The following is a 24500-nucleotide window of genomic DNA, read 5'->3' on the forward strand; positions in this document are numbered from 1 at the left end:
ATTTAATCAATTTAAATAACCTAAATATCATTCTATTAATAAACCAATAATTAATATTAATAAAAAATATATAAATATAATTATTGAAATTAAAGATATAAATTCTTTTATTACAAAAACTAAAGGTAAAATTAATATAATTTCAACATCAAAAATTAAAAAAATTAATGAAATTAAAAAAAAATTATTAGAAAATAGTAATCGTCTATTAGATAAAGGATCAAATCCACATTCAATTGGTAAAATTTTTTCTCGATTTTTTTTATATCTTATTTTAAAATATAAATTTATAAATGTTAATAATAAACAAATAAATGTAATAATAAATAATATAAATATATAATTAAAAATTATATATATTATTATTAATAAATTTTTTAATTGGAAGTTAATCGTAATAATTTTTATACTATATATATATTATTAATTAATTTAATATATTCATCAATAAATAAATATATAAACAAATAATCAAATAATATCTACAAAATGTCAATATCAAGATGAAGCTTCAAAATGAAAATGATGAATTTTAGAAAAATGATTAATTGATATACGAAATAAACATGTTATTAAAAATAAAATACCAATAATTACATGTGTTCCATGAAATCCTGTCAATAAATAAAAAATAGATCCAAAAATTCTATCATTAATACAAAATTTTGATTCATTATATTCTAAATATTGTAATAATGAAAAATAAATTCCTAATAAAATTGTACATAATAATCAAAATTTTCTATATCTTAATTTATTATTTAATAATAAATTATGACTTAAAGTAATTATAAATCCAGATGAAATTAAAATAATTGAATTTAATAATGGAATATCATAAGGATTAAATATTAAAATATTTTTAGGAGGTCATAAATTACCAATTTCAATATTAGGTGAAATACATCTATGAAAATAAGTTCAAAATATTGAGATAAAAAAAAATAATTCTGAAATAATAAATAAAATTATTCTAAATTTTATTATTATTATTACTTTTAATGTATGGAATCCTTGATAAGTTCTTTCACGAATAATATCTCGTCATCATTGAAATATTATTATTATTAAAATTAATATATTTAATAATATAAAAAATAACTTATTTAATATAAATCAATTTAATACCCTTATTAATAAATTTATTAAAGATAAAGAAGTTATTAAAGGTCATGGTCTTAATGTAACTAAATGAAAAGGATGATTTGAATTTATCATTTTAATATTTAATTTTAATTAGATTCATTAAAATATAATAAACTTAAAATTGAAAATACATATGATTGAATTATAGAAACTGAAATTTCTAAAATAAATAATATATTTTGTACAATAATAATTAAAGGTAAAAACAATAATATTAAATTATTTATTGATGATCCTATTAAAGATAATAATAAATGACCTGCTAATATATTAGCAGTTAATCGAATAGATAATGTTCATGGACGAATAATATTTCTAATTAATTCAATTAATACTATAAAATTTATTAAAAATATAGGTGTATTTAATGGAACTAAATGAATTAATATATAATTTAAATTTACACTTCATCCAAATAATATAAATCTTAATCATAAAGTTAAAGATAAAGATAAATTAATATTTAAATGACTTGTTGGTGTAAAATTATAAGGAAATAATCCTAATAAATTTATAAATAAAATTATTATTATTAAACTAATAAAAATAATAATATTAGATATATATTTAAATATTACTAATAATTTAAATTCATTAAAAATTAAATTAATTAATAATATAAATATTATTTGATAACGTGATAATTTAATTCAATATATTAATGGAATTAATATTAATACTATTATAATTATAATTCAATTTATTGATATATATATATTTGTTGAAGGATCAAAAATAGAAAATAAATTTGTTACCATTTATATATATAAATTAATAAATGTATCTTATAAAATTTAATTTTTATAATTTTATTATAATTTATAAAATAAATTATAATTAAAATAATAAAAATTATAATTAATCTATAAATATACAAATTTAATCAATTTATTGGTATTATTTGTGGGATAAAAAAATTTTCATTAGAAGTAATTGTTAAATACTATTATTTGGTTTAAGAGACCAATTCTTACATTTCAGACATCTAATGAAAAAAATATTGATTATATATTATTCAATAACTTTAAAATGACATTTTAATATTATTATTTAACTAATTTTTTATAATAATATATAATTAATTATTTATATTAATTCAATTTATAAAATTTGAACAATTAGTTCTTTCTAATACAATTGGTATAAATCTATGATTAGCACCACAAATTTCTGAACATTGTCCAAAAAATAAACCTGATCGTATTGAAATTAAAGTTATTTGATTAATACGTCCTGGAATTGAATCTATTTTTATTCCTAATGATGGAATTGTTCAAGAATGAATAACATCTAATGATGTAGTTAATAAACGAATAGGAATATTATAAGGAATAATTAATCGATTATCAACATCTAATAAACGAAATAAATCCAATTTATCTAAATCTTTAATTATATAAGAATCAAAATTAAAATTTTTAAATTCAGGATATTCATAACTTCAATATCATTGATGTCCAATAGCTTTAATTGTAAAAAAAATAGGATTCCATATTTCATCAATAAAATATAATGTTTTTAATGAAGGAAAAGCAATAATTATTAAAATTAATATAGGTAAAATTGTTCATACAATTTCAATTAAATGATGCTTTAACAAATATCGATTTATAAATTCATTAGTTATAATATCTAATATAATTAATAATGTAAATGTAATAATTATAATTATTATAATTATAGTAATATTATAAAATAAATTTAAATTATTAGAAAATGGTGAACTTGGATCTTGAAAAGAAAATATTTTTCAATGTGAAATTATTAATAAAAAATTATTATTTTTATTTAAGAATCTTAAGTTCATTGCACTTATCTGCCATATTAATTATTAATAAATATCTTTAATTTTTTTTATAATTACAAAATTATTTATAATATATAAATTTTATTTATTCTTTTTATTATATATAATTTTAATAATAAAAGGTAATTCATTAAATGAATGATCTAAAGGAGGATAATTTTGTAATCATTCTAAAGAACATTGATAAAATTTAAAAATAATTAATCGTTTAGCAATTAATCTTTCTATAATAATATAAATTAATAAAATTAATCTATTTAATGAAATTAAAGATCCTAAAGAAGATAATAAATTTCAACAATAATATGAATCAGGATAATCAGAATATCGTCGAGGTATTCCTATTAATCCTAAAAAATGTTGAGGAAAAAAAGTTAAATTTACTCCAATAAATATTAATAAAAATTGAATAATTAATCATTTTTTATTTAAAATTAAACCAGTAAAAATTGGATATCAATAAATAAATCTTGCAATAATAGAAAATACTGCTCCTATAGATAATACATAATGAAAATGTGCTACTACATAATATGTATCATGTAAAATAATATCAATAGATGAATTAGATAATATAATTCCAGTTAATCCTCCTATTGTAAATAAAAAAATAAATCCTATTGATCATAAAATCGAAGGATTAATAATTAATTTAGATCCATAATATGTTGCTATTCATCTAAAAACTTTAATTCCAGTAGGAATAGCAATAATTATAGTTGCTGAAGTAAAATAAGCTCGTGTATCAACATCTAATCCAACTGTAAATATATGATGAGCTCATACAATAAATCCTAAAAATCCAATACCTAATATTGCATAAATTATTCCAATATTACCAAATGTTTCTTTTTTACCACTTTCATTAAAAATAATATGTGAAATTAATCCAAATCCAGGTAAAATTAAAATATAAACTTCAGGATGACCAAAAAATCAAAATAAATGTTGATAAAGTACAGGATCTCCTCCACCTGAAGGATCAAAAAATGAAGTATTTAAATTACGATCAGTTAATAATATTGTAATTGCACCAGCTAATACAGGTAAAGATAATAATAATAAAATTGTTGTAATAAAAACAGATCATGAAAATAAAGATAATTGATCATAATTTAAATTATAATTTTATATTATTAAAATTGTTACAATAAAATTTATTGATCCTATAATAGATGAAATACCTGCAATATGTAAAGAAAAAATAGTTAAATCAACAGATAAAGAAGAATGATATATTAATGAAGATAATGGTGGGTAAATAGTTCATCCTGTCCCTCTTCCTCTATATAAAATATTACTTATTAATAATAAAATTAATGAAGGAGGTAATAATCAAAATCTTATATTATTTATTCGTGGAAATGCTATATCTGGTGCACCAATTATTAATGGAATTAATCAATTTCCAAATCCTCCAATTAAAAAAGGTATTACTATAAAAAAAATTATAATAAAAGCATGAGAAGTAACAATAGAATTATAAATTTGATCATTATTAATTCATATACCAGGTGAACTTAATTCCATACGAATAATTATTCTTAATGAAGAACCAATTATTCCAGTTCATATAGCAAAAATAAAATATAGTATACCAATATTTTTATGATTTGTTGAATAAAATCATTTAAGGATATAACAAATATTTATTAAAATTTACAATTATATTATATTTTTAAATTTGAAATTTAATAGTTTATTTTAACTTAAAATTTTATATTTAATATTAAATTATAATAATTCATAAAATTAATAAATTTAAATAATATTGTGTCTGAAAAAGAAATAAATTGTAAATTTATTTATAAAGATAAAAATTCTTTCTATATTAAAAATTATTATTTATTTTTAATTAAATTTTTATAAGTTAAAATAAACTATTAAATTGCAAATTTAAAAATATTAAAAATTTAATTAAAAATTTATTAAATCAATATATAAATATAATATACATATAAATATAATTATAAATAAAATTAATAATATTCATTTAGGAATAATTGTACTAATTATAATTTTATAAGAATAAGATTTAATTTTTGAATTTAAATAATGATTAAATAAAAATAAATTTAAGTAAGTCCATGTTATTAAAGTTCTAGAAATTAATATAACAATTAATACAATCATTAAATTATTATAATTAGTAATTAAACTTTCTAATAATATTCATTTTATTAGAAATGTTAATATTGGAGGAAATCTAGAATATATAATTATTAAAAATATTATTAATATTTTTAATGGTTTACTTAAATTTAAATCATAAACATCAAATTTATTATCAATATTTAATATACCTAATAATCGAAATAATAATAATGATATTAAAGTGTATAAAATTATATAAATAATAAATAATTTTATAGATATCATTATTAATAATAATAATAAACATGTATGAATTATTGAAGAATAAATTATAATATATTTTAAAGAATTAGTATTTAAAACTAAAATTCTAGAATATAATAAATTAAAAGTAATAAATCCAATTATATGTTCATCTAATTTTAATATTAAATGTATTAAATAAACAGGTTGAATTTTTAAAATAGTAGAAAAAATAAATAAATTTATTCAATTTATATTTTCTGAAGATATTAAAAATCAAAAATTTATAGGATATAAACCTATTTTTATATATAATAAAAAATAAACAATACCAATATGTAAATTATCTATTTGTTCTAAATTAAGAATATTCTTTATAATAATACTAAAATATAATAATAAAGAAGTAATTATAGAAACTATAAAATAAAAAATTGCAGAATTTATATCCTTTTCAATAATTAAAATATAAACTATAGTAAAACTTACAATTTCTATTAATATTCAAACAATAATACAATTATTAAATAATAAAGATAAAATTCTTAAAAAAAAAATAAAAAAAATTAATAATTTTAATTTAATATCATATTTTAAAGTTTTTTTAATATAAAATTAAATAAATTTTTTATTTAATTCAATAATTAATAATTCTAATTTAAACTTTTAATAAAATATAATAATAAAAATTTAATTTATATAAATATTTCATCAAAATATTCCTTTTTCAGGCATATTACTAAAATTTAAAAAAATTATATTTTAGTGTTTAAGCACATAAAATTTTGAATTTTATAGAATTAATTAAATTAATAAATATATTAATTATATAATATTTATTATTTTTTTTTATTTATTATATAAAAGACATTCAAAATCTATATTTAGGGTATGAACCTAATAACTTTATTTATTTAGTTTATTTATATAAATAAATTAAATAAAATAATTTTAATTTCATTATTAAATAAATTTTTTTATACATACTAGTAATTTCACTATAATTTTACTATACCTCTGATAATTAAATATTCACTCAATTTCAATGATCAGATGAAATTGAATGATTTTAATTTCATTATTAAGTAAATTTTCTTATACATACTAATAATTTCACTATAATTTTACTATACCTCTGATAATTAAATATTCACTCAATTTCAATGATCAGATGAAATTGAATGATTTAATTTCATTATTAAGTAAATTTTTTTTGTACATACTAGTAATTTCACGATAATTTCACTATACCTCTGATAATTAAATATTCACTCAATTTCAATGATCAGATGAAATTGAATGATTTAATTTCATTATTAAGTAAATTTTTTTATACATACTAGTAATTTCACTATAATTTTACTATACCTCTGATAATTAAATATTCACTCAATTTCAATGATCAGATGAAAATGAATGATTTTAATTTCATTATTAAGTAAATTTTTTTATACATACTAATAATTTCACTATAATTTTACTATACCTCTGATAATTAAATATTCACTCAATTTCAATGATCAGATGAAATTGAATGATTTTAATTTCATTATTAAGTAAATTTTTTTATACATACTAATAATTTCACTATAATTTTACTATACCTCTGATAATTAAATATTCACTCAATTTCAATGATCAGATGAAATTGAATGATTTTAATTTCATTATTAAGTAAATTTTTTTATACATACTAGTAATTTCACTATAATTTTACTATACCTCTGATAATTAAATATTCATTCAATTTCAATGATCAGATGAAATTGAATGATTTTAATTTCATTATTAAGTAAATTTTTTTATACATATTAGTAATTTCACTATAATTTTACTATACCTCTGATAATTAAATATTCACTCAATTTCAATGATCAGATGAAATTGAATGATTTTAATTTCATTATTAAATAAATTTTTTTATACATATTAGTAATTTCACTATAATTTTACTATACCTCTGATAATTAAATATTCACTCAATTTCAATGATCAGATGAAATTGAATGATTTTAATTTCATTATTAAGTAAATTTTTTTATACATACTAATAATTTCACTATAATTTTACTATACCTCTGATAATTAAATATTCACTCAATTTCAATGATCAGATGAAATTGAATGATTTTAATTTCATTATTAAGTAAACTTTTTTATACATACTAATAATTTCACTATAATTTTACTATACCTCTGATAATTAAATATTCACTCAATTTCAATGATCAGATGAAATTGAATGATTTTAATTTCATTATTAAGTAAATTTTTTTATACATACTAGTAATTTCACTATAATTTTACTATACCTCTGATAATTAAATATTCACTCAATTTCAATAATTAATTTAATTAATAATTAAATTTTTATATACTAGAATAAAAATTAAATTAATTAAAGAAAATAATCAAAATTTATTTTATAATATAATTAAATTTTTATATACTATAATAAAAATTAAATTAATTAAAGAAAATAATCAAAATTTATTTTATAATATAATTAAATTTTTATATACTATAATAAAAATTAAACTAATTAAAGAAAATAATCAAAATTTATTTTATTTAGACAATAATTTTTATATAAACAATAATAATTAAATATATAAAGATGTATTTATTGTATTAAATTTTTTTTTTTTTTTATATTAATAAATTTTTTAATATGAATAATTTAAATTATAAATTCATAAAATATATAATTTATATATTATAATATAATTTATAATTTAATAACAATAAATTTGATATAATAAATATTTATCTATTAATAAATATTTAATTGATATATATATATATATAATTATTGTTATAAAGAAAAAAAAATAAATTATAGATTAATATACATATTATACATAATAAATATGTTAATTTATACATAGTTATCTATAAATCTTGGAATCTACATACACCTATTAATATATCCTAAGAGTCTAATTATACATAATTATCTATGGATTTATCGAATATATAATCTATATTATAAAATATAATCCACAATTTAATAACAATAGATTTAATATAATAAATATTTATCTATTAATAAATATTTAATTGATATATATATATATATATATATATATATATATATATATATATATATATAATTATTGTTATAAAGAAAAAAAAATAAATTATAGATTAATATACATATTATACATAATAAATATGTTAATTTATATATAGTTATCTATAAATCTTGGAATCTACATACATCTATTAATATATACTAGGAGTCTAATTACATATAATTATCTATGGATTTATCGAATATATAATCTATATTATAAAATATAATCCACAATTTAATAACAATAAATTTAATATAATAAATATTTATCTATTAATAAATATTTAACTGATATATATATATATAATTATTGTTATAAAGAAAAAAAAATAAATTATAGATTAATATACATATTATACATAATAAATATGTTAATTTATACATAGTTATCTATAAATCTTGGAATCTACATACATCTATTAATATATACTAAGAGTCTAATTATACATAATTATCTATGGATTTATCGAATATATAATCTATATTATAAAATATAATCCATAATTTAATAACAATAGATTTAATATAATAAATATTTATCTATTAATAAATATTTAATTGATATATATATATATAATTATTGTTATAAAGAAAAAAAAATAAATTATAGATTAATATACATATTATACATAATAAATATGTTAATTTATATATAGTTATCTATAAATCTTGGAATCTACATACATCTATTAATATATACTAGGAGTCTAATTATATATAATTATCTATGGATTTATCGAATATATAATCTATATTATAAAATATAATCCACAATTTAATAACAATAGATTTAATATAATAAATATTTATCTATTAATAAATATTTAATTGATATATATATATATATAATTATTGTTATAAAGAAAAAAAAATAAATTATAGATTAATATACATATTATACATAATAAATATGTTAATTTATACATAGTTATCTATAAATCTTGGAATCTACATACATCTATTAATATATCCTAAGAGTCTAATTATACATAATTATCTATGGATTTATCGAATATATAATCTATATTATAAAATATAATCCACAATTTAATAACAATAGATTTAACATAATAAATATTTATCTATTAATAAATATTTAATTGATATATATATATATAATTATTGTTATAAAGAAAAAAAAATAAATTATAGATTAATATACATATTATACATAATAAATATGTTATTTTATATATAGTTATCTATAAATCTTGGAATCTACATACATCTATTAATATATCCTAAGAGTCTAATTATACATAATTATCTATGGATTTATCGAATATATAATCTATATTATAAAATATAATCCACAATTTAATAACAATAAATTTAATATAATAAATATTTATCTATTAATAAATAATTAATTGATATATATATATATAATTATTGTTATAAAGAAAAAAAAATAAATTATAGATTAATATACATATTATACATAATAAATATGTTAATTTATATATAGTTATCTATAAATCTTGGAATCTACATACATCTATTAATATATACTAGGAGTCTAATTACATATAATTATCTATGGATTTATCGAATATATAATCTATATTATAAAATATAATCCACAATTTAATAATAATAGATTTAATATAATAAATATTTATCTATTAATAAATATTTAATTGATACATATATATATAATTATTGTTATAAAAAGAAAAAAATAAATTATAGATTAATATACATATTATACATAATAAATATGTTAATCTATATATAGTTATCTATAAATCTTGGAATCTACATACATCTATTAATATATACTAGGAGTCTAATTACATATAATTATCTATGGATTTATCGAATATATAATCTATATTATAAAATATAATCCACAATTTAATAACAATAGATTTAATATAATAAATATTTATCTATTAATAAATATTTAATTGATATATATATATATATATATATAATTATTGTTATAAAGAAAAAAAAATAAATTATAGATTAATATACATATTATACATAATAAATATGTTAATTTATACATAGTTATCTATAAATCTTGGAATCTACATACATCTATTAATATATACTAAGAGTCTAATTATATATAATTATCTATGGATTTATCGAATATATAATTTATATTATAAAATATAATCCACAATTTAATAACAATAGATTTAATATAATAAATATTTATCTATTAATAAATATTTAATTGATACATATATATATAATTATTGTTATAAAGAAAAAAAAATAAATTATAGATTAATATACATATTATACATAATAAATATGTTAATTTATATATAATTATCTATAAATCTTGGAATCTATATACATCTATTAATATATACTAAGAGTCTAATTATATATAATTATCTATGGATTTATCGAATATATAATCTATATTATAAAATATAATCCACAATTTAATATAATAAATTTAATATAATAGATATTTATTTATTAATAAATATTTAATTGATATATATATATATAATTAATATTACATAATAAATAAATAAATTATATATATATATATAATTAATATTATATAAAAAAAAATAAATTATATATTCATCTGATCATTGAAATTGAGTGAATATTTAATTATCAGAGGTATAGTAAAATTATCGTGAAATTACTAGTATGTACAAAAAAAATTTACTTAATAATGAAATTAAATCATTCAATTTCATCTGATCATTGAAATTGAGTGAATATTTAATTATCAGAGGTATAGTGAAATTATCGTGAAATTACTAGTATGTACAAAAAAAATTTACTTAATAATGAAATTAAATCATTCAATTTCATCTGATCATTGAAATTGAGTGAATATTTAATTATCAGAGGTATAGTAAAATTATCGTGAAATTACTAGTATGTACAAAAAAAATTTACTTAATAATGAAATTAAATCATTCAATTTAATATTTAATATAAATAAACTAAATAAATAAAGTTATTAGGTTCATACCCTAAATATAGATTGTAGATGTCTTTTATATAATAAGTAAAAATAATAAATATTATATAATTAATATATTTATTAATTTAATTAATTCTATAAAATTCAAAGTTTTATGTGCTTAAACACTAAAATATAATTTTTTAAAATTTTAGTAATATGCCTGAAAGGGAATATTTTGATGAAATATTTATATAAATTGAATTTTTATTATTATATTTTATTAAAAATTTAAATTAAAATTATTAATTATTGAATTAAATAAAAAATTTATTTAATTTTATATTAAAATAACTTTAAAATATGATATTAAATTAAAATTATTAATTTTTTTTATTTTTTTTTTAAGAATTTTATCTTTGTTTAAAGATTTGCATAATGCCGAGCGATTGTCCTCGGCCGCGATTACCGTTAATCCTGTTAACGTACAATTCGAAGGAGATTATCTCTAATAGGATTTGTACAGCAAACAGTGATAGAAAAACGCGTGTATTACTAGTTTTTCTGCCATCGGTAACGGCTCATTACCTTCGATTCGAGTGTGCTAACGGTGTTGATGACGTCAGTACCGTGCGAGAGTAGCGCGTAGAGAATTAGACAAAGATCGACTGCCGAAATTTGGACAGCGCCGCGGAACGGCTAATTGGAGCAACGCGGCGACGTTTTCGGCTGTCAATCGACACAGTCTCACAGCGACTTCTGAAGAAGGCACATCGGCTCCCGATCGTGTCCGAACAGATTTCGAGCGAATCTCGAGAGTGAAATTCTCGAGATAAAGCTAGCAGACAATTAACCAATAAAGGGTGCAACGAGTCGATGTTCAGTCTGGTGCGGGTCCTCTGATTGACCTCGCACAGCTGAGAATTCATTAAAACTCAAACTAGCACTCATTAATTTTAGTCTTTGCTTATCAAACGAGTCGACTCTCGACTCGAATAAAAGCATTCAGGAGTTTCGTTCGGGAAAGTCCCAAACAAGCTCAATTTCTATTTTCTGTCTAATTTGGAGGGCTCGAGAATACACCAATAAGGTGCTCGACCCCCCTCGTACAGTATTATTTTGTCGTTTCAAGCGTATAAACGTTTGAAACACAGAGAAGTGGGCGAATACCGTTCAAACTTCTCTGTGATTGTCGTTCGGCTTAGGAGACACCGAAGGGAGGCACCTACGTGGTGAACCTCCAGGTGGGCTCACTGGAGTCAGGTCAGCGTCCACTTCGGACGCTTGACTTTCGGTCTTCGATTCCTTCCCTCTACAGACCCCGCCGGTGTAACGCTTAGAGGAGCACCTGTGCGGAGAGGTCAAGGAGTCGCGGGTCAGGCCCCCACGTAGTTCAAATACTGTCACGAATCACATCGAGTGGTGCATTCGTGCAGTGAACCACGTGCTGTCGGGCTTCGCAGTACAATTCTCGACCAACAAGTCATCTGTTGGAACGTTAAAGAGAAGCCGCAGATCGACGGTCGTGCCGTTGTACTGCAGTGCGACTCGACGCACAGACTCCGTGGGCATACTCACGGGATCAGTGCATTTGGAGCCTTACAACCTCCACTTGCATCCCCGTCCACTAGACAATCGACTCAGTTCGGCGTCGAAAGGAAATTTAATTCTTTTCACGCCAGATATTAAATACAGTCCACTTGCGAGCTCGTATATTACGAGCGAGCGAAATTCTCCGCTCCTATACACTCGAATATCGAAGCCAGGAGCGTGAGGACACACACGCGGCGAATATACGTGTAACGTGTTTACGTGTCTAACACATTGCCGTATTTTTCTGTTCACAGAATCTTGGCCTACCTCAACGTGCCGGTTCCGACCAGGAAATCGTTGAAAACAATTTAATAAGAATTTTCGTTGTTTCTGATTGTTTATTTTATTTTTATTTTTATAATAAACAGTTTTTTGAAAAAGAAAATCTTAAATTCCCAACTCACTTCCCACAATAAAAATCCGATCCCTCTATCCGGACTTCGTCGTTAAAAGCATCAGCTTTTTAACAATCTTTATTATTTAATAATTATATTATTGTTTGAATATTAATAGAAATTGTAAGTTTTACTATAATTTATATTTTAATTATTGAAAAAGATATAAATTCTGCAATTTTTTTTTTTATAGTTTCTATAATTACTTCTTCTATTAATAGATGTATGTAGATTCCAAGATTTATAGATAACTATATATAAATTAACATATTTATTATGTATAATATGTATATTAATCTATAATTTATTTTTTTTTCTTTATAACAATAATTATATATATATATATCAATGAAATATTTATTAATAGATAAATATATATTATATTAAATTTATTGTTATTAAATTATGGATTATATTTTATAATATAGATTATATATTCGATAAATCCATAGATAATTATGTATAATTAGACTCTTAGTATATATTAATAGATGTATGTAGATTCCAAGATTTATAGATAACTATGTATAAATTAACATATTTATTATGTATAATATGTATATTAATCTATAATTTATTTTTTTTTCTTTATAACAATAATTATATATATATATATCAATTAAATATTTATTAATAGATAAATATTTATTATATTAAATTTATTGTTATTAAATTGTGGATTATATTTTATAATATAGATTATATATTCGATAAATCCATAGATAATTATGTATAATTAGACTCTTAGGATATATTAATAGATGTATGTAGATTCCAAGATTTATAGATAACTATATATAAATTAACATATTTATTATGTATAATATGTATATTAATCTATAATTTATTTTTTTTTCTTTATAACAATAATTATATATATATATATCAATTAAATATTTATTAATAGATAAATATTTATTATATTAAATCTATTGTTATTAAATTGTGGATTATATTTTATAATATAGATTATATATTCGATAAATCCATAGATAATTATGAATAATTAGACTCTTAGGATATATTAATAGATGTATGTAGATTCCAAGATTTATAGATAACTATGTATAAATTAACATATTTATTATGTATAATATGTATATTAATCTATAATTTATTTTTTTTTCTTTATAACAATAATTATATATATATATATATATATCAATTAAATATTTATTAATAGATAAATATTTATTATATTAAATCTATTGTTATTAAATTGTGGATTATATTTTATAATATAGATTATATATTCGATAAATCCATAGATAATTATGTATAATTAGACTCTTAGGATATATTAATAGGTGTATGTAGATTCCAAGATTTATAGATAACTATGTATAAATTAACATATTTGTTATGTATAATATGTATATTAATCTATAATTTATTTTTTTTTCTTTATAACAATAATTATATATATATATATCAATTAAATATTTATTAATAAATAAATATTTATTATATTAAATTTATTGTTATTAAATTATAAATTATATTATAATATATAAATTATATATTTTATGAATTTATAATTTAAATTATTCATATTAAAAAATTTATTAATATAAAAAAAAAAAAATTTAATACAATAAATACATATTTATATATTTAATTATTATTGTTTATATAAAAATTATTGTCTAAATAAAATAAATTTTGATTATTTTCTTTAATTAATTTAATTTTTATTATAGTATATAAAAATTTAATTATATTATAAAATAAATTTTGATTATTTTCTTTAATTAATTTAATTTTTATTATAGTATATAAAAATTTAATTATATTATAAAATAAATTTTGATTATTTTCTTTAATTAATTTAATTTTTATTATAGTATATTAAAATTTAATTATTAATTAAATTAATTATTGAAATTGAGTGAATATTTAATTATCAGAGGTATAGTAAAATTATCGTGAAATTACTAGTATGTATAAAAAAAATTTACTTAATAATGAAATTAAATCATTCAATTTCATCTGATCATTGAAATTGAGTGAATATTTAATTATCAGAGGTATAGTAAAATTATCGTGAAATTACTAGTATGTACAAAAAAAATTTATTTAATAATGAAATTAAATCATTCAATTTCATCTGATCATTGAAATTGAGTGAATATTTAATTATCAGAGGTATAGTAAAATTATCGTGAAATTACTAGTATGTACAAAAAAAATTTACTTAATAATGAAATTAAATCATTCAATTTCATCTGATCATTGAAATTGAGTGAATATTTAATTATCAGAGGTATAGTGAAATTATCGTGAAATTACTAGTATGTACAAAAAAAATTTACTTAATAATGAAATTAAATCATTCAATTTCATCTGATCATTGAAATTGAGTGAATATTTAATTATCAGAGGTATAGTGAAATTATCGTGAAATTACTAGTATGTACAAAAAAAATTTACTTAATAATGAAATTAAATCATTCAATTTCATCTGATCATTGAAATTGAGTGAATATTTAATTATCAGAGGTATAGTAAAATTATCGTGAAATTACTAGTATGTACAAAAAAAATTTACTTAATAATGAAATTAAATCATTCAATTTCATCTGATCATTGAAATTGAGTGAATATTTAATTATCAGAGGTATAGTAAAATTATCGTGAAATTACTAGTATGTACAAAAAAAATTTACTTAATAATGAAATTAAATCATTCAATTTCATCTGATCATTGAAATTGAGTGAATATTTAATTATCAGAGGTATAGTGAAATTATCGTGAAATTACTAGTATGTACAAAAAAAATTTACTTAATAATGAAATTAAATCATTCAATTTCATCTGATCATTGAAATTGAGTGAATATTTAATTATCAGAGGTATAGTAAAATTATCGTGAAATTACTAGTATGTACAAAAAAAATTTACTTAATAATGAAATTAAATCATTCAATTTCATCTGATCATTGAAATTGAGTGAATATTTAATTATCAGAGGTATAGTAAAATTATCGTGAAATTACTAGTATGTACAAAAAAAATTTACTTAATAATGAAATTAAATCATTCAATTTCATCTGATCATTGAAATTGAGTGAATATTTAATTATCAGAGGTATAGTAAAATTATCGTGAAATTACTAGTATGTACAAAAAAAATTTACTTAATAATGAAATTAAATCATTCAATTTCATCTGATCATTGAAATTGAGTGAATATTTAATTATCAGAGGTATAGTGAAATTATCGTGAAATTACTAGTATGTACAAAAAAAATTTACTTAATAATGAAATTAAATCATTCAATTTCATCTGATCATTGAAATTGAGTGAATATTTAATTATCAGAGGTATAGTAAAATTATCGTGAAATTACTAGTATGTACAAAAAAAATTTACTTAATAATGAAATTAAATCATTCAATTTCATCTGATCATTGAAATTGAGTGAATATTTAATTATCAGAGGTATAGTGAAATTATCGTGAAATTACTAGTATGTACAAAAAAAATTTACTTAATAATGAAATTAAATCATTCAATTTCATCTGATCATTGAAATTGAGTGAATATTTAATTATCAGAGGTATAGTGAAATTATCGTGAAATTACTAGTATGTACAAAAAAAATTTACTTAATAATGAAATTAAATCATTCAATTTAATATTTAATATAAATAAACTAAATAAATAAAGTTATTAGGTTCATACCCTAAATATAGATTGTAGATGTCTTTTATATAATAAGTAAAAATAATAAATATTATATAATTAATATATTTATTAATTTAATTAATTCTATAAAATTCAAAGTTTTATGTGCTTAAACACTAAAATATAATTTTTTAAAATTTTAGTAATATGCCTGAAAGGGAATATTTTGATGAAATATTTATATAAATTGAATTTTTATTGTTATATTTTATTAAAAATTTAAATTAAAATTATTAATTATTGAATTAAATAAAAAATTTATTTAATTTTATATTAAAATAACTTTAAAATATGATATTAAATTAAAATTATTAATTTTTTTTATTTTTTTTTTAAGAATTTTATCTTTGTTTAAGGATTTGCATAATGCCGAGCGATTGTCCTCGGCCGCGATTACCGTTAATCCTGTTAACGTACAATTCGAAGGAGATTATCTCTAATAGGATTTGTACAGCAAACAGTGATAGAAAAACGCGTGTATTACTAGTTTTTCTGCCATCGGTAACGGCTCATTACCTTCGATTCGAGTGTGCTAACGGTGTTGATGACGTCAGTACCGTGCGAGAGTAGCGCGTAGAGAATTAGACAAAGATCGACTGCCGAAATTTGGACAGCGCCGCGGAACGGCTAATTGGAGCAACGCGGCGACGTTTTCGGCTGTCAATCGACACAGTCTCACAGCGACTTCTGAAGAAGGCACATCGGCTCCCGATCGTGTCCGAACAGATTTCGAGCGAATCTCGAGAGTGAAATTCTCGAGATAAAGCTAGCAGACAATTAACCAATAAAGGGTGCAACGAGTCGATGTTCAGTCTGGTGCGGGTCCTCTGATTGACCTCGCACAGCTGAGAATTCATTAAAACTCAAACTAGCACTCATTAATTTTAGTCTTTGCTTATCAAACGAGTCGACTCTCGACTCGAATAAAAGCATTCAGGAGTTTCGTTCGGGAAAGTCCCAAACAAGCTCAATTTCTATTTTCTGTCTAATTTGGAGGGCTCGAGAATACACCAATAAGGTGCTCGACCCCCCTCGTACAGTATTATTTTGTCGTTTCAAGCGTATAAACGTTTGAAACACAGAGAAGTGGGCGAATACCGTTCAAACTTCTCTGTGATTGTCGTTCGGCTTAGGAGACACCGAAGGGAGGCACCTACGTGGTGAACCTCCAGGTGGGCTCACTGGAGTCAGGTCAGCGTCCACTTCGGACGCTTGACTTTCGGTCTTCGATTCCTTCCCTCTACAGACCCCGCCGGTGTAACGCTTAGAGGAGCACCTGTGCGGAGAGGTCAAGGAGTCGCGGGTCAGGCCCCCACGTAGTTCAAATACTGTCACGAATCACATCGAGTGGTGCATTCGTGCAGTGAACCACGTGCTGTCGGGCTTCGCAGTACAATTCTCGACCAACAAGTCATCTGTTGGAACGTTAAAGAGAAGCCGCAGATCGACGGTCGTGCCGTTGTACTGCAGTGCGACTCGACGCACAGACTCCGTGGGCATACTCACGGGATCAGTGCATTTGGAGCCTTACAACCTCCATTTGCATCCCCGTCCACTAGACAATCGACTCAGTTCGGCGTCGAAAGGAAATTTAATTCTTTTCACGCCAGATATTAAATACAGTCCACTTGCGAGCTCGTATATTACGAGCGAGCGAAATTCTCCGCTCCTATACATTCGAATATCGAAGCCAGGAGCGTGAGGACACACACGCGGCGAATATACGTGTAACGTGTTTACGTGTCTAACACATTGCCGTGTTTTTCTGTTCACAGAATCTTGGCCTACCTCAACGTGCCGGTTCCGACCAGGAAATCGTTGAAAACAATTTAATAAGAATTTTCGTTGTTTCTGATTGTTTATTTTATTTTTATTTTTATAATAAACAGTTTTTTGAAAAAGAAAATCTTAAATTCCCAACTCACTTCCCACAATAAAAATCCGATCCCTCTATCCGGACTTCGTCGTTAAAAGCATCAGCTTTTTAACAATCTTTATTATTTAATAATTATATTATTGTTTGAATATTAATAGAAATTGTAAGTTTTACTATAATTTATATTTTAATTATTGAAAAGGATATAAATTCTGCAATTTTTTATTTTATAGTTTCTATAATTACTTCTTTATTATTATATTTTAGTATTATTATAAAGAATATTATTAAATTAGAACATATAGATAATTTACATATTGGTATTGTTTATTTTTTATTATATATAAAAATAGGCTTATATCCTATAAATTTTTGATTTTTAATATCTTCAAAAAATATAAATAGAATAAATTTATTTATTTTTTCTACTATTTTAAAAATTCAACCTATTTATTTAATACATTTAATATTAAAATTAGATGAGCATATAATTGGATTTATTATTTTTAATTTATTATATTCTAGAATTTTAGTTTTAAATACTAATTCTTTAAAATATATTATAATTTATTCTTCAATAATTCATACATGTTTATTATTATTATTAATAATGATATCTATAAAATTATTTATTATTTATATAATTTTATACACTTTAATATCATTATTATTATTTCGATTATTAGGTATATTAAATATTGATAATAAATTTGATGTTTATAATTTAAATTTAAGTAAACCATTAAAAATATTAATAATATTTTTAATAATTATATATTCTAGATTTCCTCCAATATTAACATTTTTAATAAAATGAATATTATTAGAAAATTTAATTACTAATTATAATAATTTAATGGTTATATTAATTGTTATATTAATTTCTAGAACTTTAATAACATGAACTTATTTAAATTTGTTTTTATTTAATTATTATTTAAATTCAAAAATTAAATCTTACTCTTATAAAATTATAATTAATATAATTATTCCTAAATGAATATTATTAATTTTATTTATAATTATATTTATATGTATATTATATTTATATATTGATTTAATAAATTTTTAATTAAATTTTTAATATTTTTAAATTTGCAATTTAATAGTTTATTTTAACTTATAAAAATTTAATTAAAAATAAATAATAATTTTTAATATAGAAAGAATTTTTATCTTTATAAATAAATTTACAATTTATTTCTTTTTCAGACACAATATTATTTAAATTTATTAATTTTATGAATTATTATAATTTAATATTAAATATAAAATTTTAAGTTAAAATAAACTATTAAATTTCAAATTTAAAAATATAATATAATTGTAAATTTTAATAAATATTTGTTATATCCTTAAATGATTTTATTCAACAAATCATAAAAATATTGGTATACTATATTTTATTTTTGCTATATGAACTGGAATAATTGGTTCTTCATTAAGAATAATTATTCGTATGGAATTAAGTTCACCTGGTATATGAATTAATAATGATCAAATTTATAATTCTATTGTTACTTCTCATGCTTTTATTATAATTTTTTTTATAGTAATACCTTTTTTAATTGGAGGATTTGGAAATTGATTAATTCCATTAATAATTGGTGCACCAGATATAGCATTTCCACGAATAAATAATATAAGATTTTGATTATTACCTCCTTCATTAATTTTATTATTAATAAGTAATATTTTATATAGAGGAAGAGGGACAGGATGAACTATTTACCCACCATTATCTTCATTAATATATCATTCTTCTTTATCTGTTGATTTAACTATTTTTTCTTTACATATTGCAGGTATTTCATCTATTATAGGATCAATAAATTTTATTGTAACAATTTTAATAATATAAAATTATAATTTAAATTATGATCAATTATCTTTATTTTCATGATCTGTTTTTATTACAACAATTTTATTATTATTATCTTTACCTGTATTAGCTGGTGCAATTACAATATTATTAACTGATCGTAATTTAAATACTTCATTTTTTGATCCTTCAGGTGGAGGAGATCCTGTACTTTATCAACATTTATTTTGATTTTTTGGTCATCCTGAAGTTTATATTTTAATTTTACCTGGATTTGGATTAATTTCACATATTATTTTTAATGAAAGTGGTAAAAAAGAAACATTTGGTAATATTGGAATAATTTATGCAATATTAGGTATTGGATTTTTAGGATTTATTGTATGAGCTCATCATATATTTACAGTTGGATTAGATGTTGATACACGAGCTTATTTTACTTCAGCAACTATAATTATTGCTATTCCTACTGGAATTAAAGTTTTTAGATGAATAGCAACATATTATGGATCTAAATTAATTATTAATCCTTCGATTTTATGATCAATAGGATTTATTTTTTTATTTACAATAGGAGGATTAACTGGAATTATATTATCTAATTCATCTATTGATATTATTTTACATGATACATATTATGTAGTAGCACATTTTCATTATGTATTATCTATAGGAGCAGTATTTTCTATTATTGCAAGATTTATTTATTGATATCCAATTTTTACTGGTTTAATTTTAAATAAAAAATGATTAATTATTCAATTTTTATTAATATTTATTGGAGTAAATTTAACTTTTTTTCCTCAACATTTTTTAGGATTAATAGGAATACCTCGACGATATTCTGATTATCCTGATTCATATTATTGTTGAAATTTATTATCTTCTTTAGGATCTTTGATTTCATTAAATAGATTAATTTTATTAATTTATATTATTATAGAAAGATTAATTGCTAAACGATTAATTATTTTTAAATTTTATCAATGTTCTTTAGAATGATTACAAAATTATCCCCCTTTAGATCATTCATTTAATGAATTACCTTTTATTATTAAAATTATATATAATAAAAAGAATAAATAAAATTTATATATTATAAATAATTTTATAATTATAAAAAAAATTAAAGATATTTATTAATAATTAATATGGCAGATAAGTGCAATGAACTTAAGATTCTTAAATAAAAATAATAATTTTTTATTAATAATTTCACATTGAAAAATATTTTCTTTTCAAGATCCAAGTTCACCATTTTCTAATAATTTAAATTTATTTTATAATATTACTATAATTATAATAATTATAATTATTACATTTACATTATTAATTATATTAGATATTATAACTCATGAATTTATAAATCGATATTTATTAAAACATCATTTAATTGAAATTGTATGAACAATTTTACCTATATTAATTTTAATAATTATTGCTTTTCCTTCATTAAAAACATTATATTTTATTGATGAAATATGGAATCCTATTTTTTTTACAATTAAAGCTATTGGACATCAATGATATTGAAGTTATGAATATCCTGAATTTAAAAATTTTAATTTTGATTCTTATATAATTAAAGATTTAGATAAATTGGATTTATTTCGTTTATTAGATGTTGATAATCGATTAATTATTCCTTATAATATTCCTATTCGTTTATTAACTACATCATTAGATGTTATTCATTCTTGAACAATTCCATCATTAGGAATAAAAATAGATTCAATTCCAGGACGTATTAATCAAATAACTTTAATTTCAATACGATCAGGTTTATTTTTTGGACAATGTTCAGAAATTTGTGGTGCTAATCATAGATTTATACCAATTGTATTAGAAAGAACTAATTGTTCAAATTTTATAAATTGAATTAATATAAATAATTAATTATATATTATTATAAAAAATTAGTTAAATAATAATATTAAAATGTCATTTTAAAGTTATTGAATAATATATAATCAATATTTTTTTCATTAGATGTCTGAAATGTAAGAATTGGTCTCTTAAACCAAATAATAGTATTTAACAATTACTTCTAATGAAAATTTTTTCATTCCACAAATAATACCAATAAATTGATTAAATTTGTATATTTATAGATTAATTATAATTTTTATTATTTTAATTATAATTTATTTTATAAATTATAATAAAATTATAAAAATTAAATTTTATAAGAAACATTTATTTATTTATATATATAAATGGTAACAAATTTATTTTCTATTTTTGATCCTTCAACAAATATATATATATCAATAAATTGAATTATAATTATAATAGTATTAATATTAATCCCATTAATATATTGAATTAAATTATCACGTTATCAAATAATATTTATATTATTAATTAATTTAATTTTTAATGAATTTAAATTATTAGTAATATTTAAATATATATCTAATATTATTATTTTTATTAGTTTAATAATAATAATTTTATTTATAAATTTATTAGGATTATTTCCTTATAATTTTACACCAACAAGTCATTTAAATATTAATTTATCTTTATCTTTAACTTTATGATTAAGATTTATATTATTTGGATGAAGTGTAAATTTAAATTATATATTAATTCATTTAGTTCCATTAAATACACCTATATTTTTAATAAATTTTATAGTATTAATTGAATTAATTAGAAATATTATTCGTCCATGAACATTATCTATTCGATTAACTGCTAATATATTAGCAGGTCATTTATTATTATCTTTAATAGGATCATCAATAAATAATTTAATATTATTGTTTTTACCTTTAATTATTATTGTACAAAATATATTATTTATTTTAGAAATTTCAGTTTCTATAATTCAATCATATGTATTTTCAATTTTAAGTTTATTATATTTTAATGAATCTAATTAAAATTAAATATTAAAATGATAAATTCAAATCATCCTTTTCATTTAGTTACATTAAGACCATGACCTTTAATAACTTCTTTATCTTTAATAAATTTATTAATAAGGGTATTAAATTGATTTATATTAAATAAGTTATTTTTTATATTATTAAATATATTAATTTTAATAATAATAATATTTCAATGATGACGAGATATTATTCGTGAAAGAACTTATCAAGGATTCCATACATTAAAAGTAATAATAATAATAAAATTTAGAATAATTTTATTTATTATTTCAGAATTATTTTTTTTTATCTCAATATTTTGAACTTATTTTCATAGATGTATTTCTCCTAATATTGAAATTGGTAATTTATGACCTCCTAAAAATATTTTAATATTTAATCCTTATGATATTCCATTATTAAATTCAATTATTTTAATTTCATCTGGATTTATAATTACTTTAAGACATAATTTATTATTAAATAATAAATTAAGATATAGAAAATTTTGATTATTATGTACAATTTTATTAGGAATTTATTTTTCATTGTTACAATATTTAGAATATAATGAATCAAAATTTTGTATTAATGATAGAATTTTTGGATCTATTTTTTATTTATTGACAGGATTACATGGAACACATGTAATTATTGGTATTTTATTTTTAATAACATGTTTATTTCGTATATCAATTAATCATTTTTCTAAAATTCATCATTTTCATTTTGAAGCTTCATCTTGATATTGACATTTTGTAGATATTATTTGATTATTTGTTTATATATTTATTTATTGATGAATATATTAAATTAATTAATATATATATATATAGTATAAAAATTATTACAATTAATTTCCAATTAAAAAATTTATTAATAATAATAATATATATAATTTTTAATTATATATTTATATTATTTATTATTATATTTATTTGTTTATTATTAACATTTATAAATTTATATTTTAAAATAAGGTATAAAAAAAATCGA

General features: G+C 18.9%; 1 long non-coding RNA gene and 1 pseudogene across 2 annotated transcripts in view; one reads left to right on the plus strand and one right to left on the minus strand.

Moving 5' to 3' along the window:
• The window catches only part of LOC143345913 (NADH-ubiquinone oxidoreductase chain 5 pseudogene), a 29071-nt pseudogene that overhangs the window by 2121 nt on the left and 2450 nt on the right, over nucleotides 1–24500 (plus strand). The window lies entirely within an intron of this gene.
• Nucleotides 1211–23731, minus strand: LOC143345915 (uncharacterized). Its single transcript, XR_013080340.1, has 2 exons — nucleotides 22966–23731; nucleotides 1211–1551 (listed from the first exon to the last, which is right to left on the minus strand). It is a non-coding gene; the product is annotated as an uncharacterized LOC143345915 (long non-coding RNA).

Source organism: Colletes latitarsis, chromosome 9 (genome assembly GCF_051014445.1).
Source record: "Colletes latitarsis isolate SP2378_abdomen chromosome 9, iyColLati1, whole genome shotgun sequence".
Taxonomy (NCBI): Eukaryota; Metazoa; Arthropoda; class Insecta; order Hymenoptera; family Colletidae; genus Colletes; species Colletes latitarsis.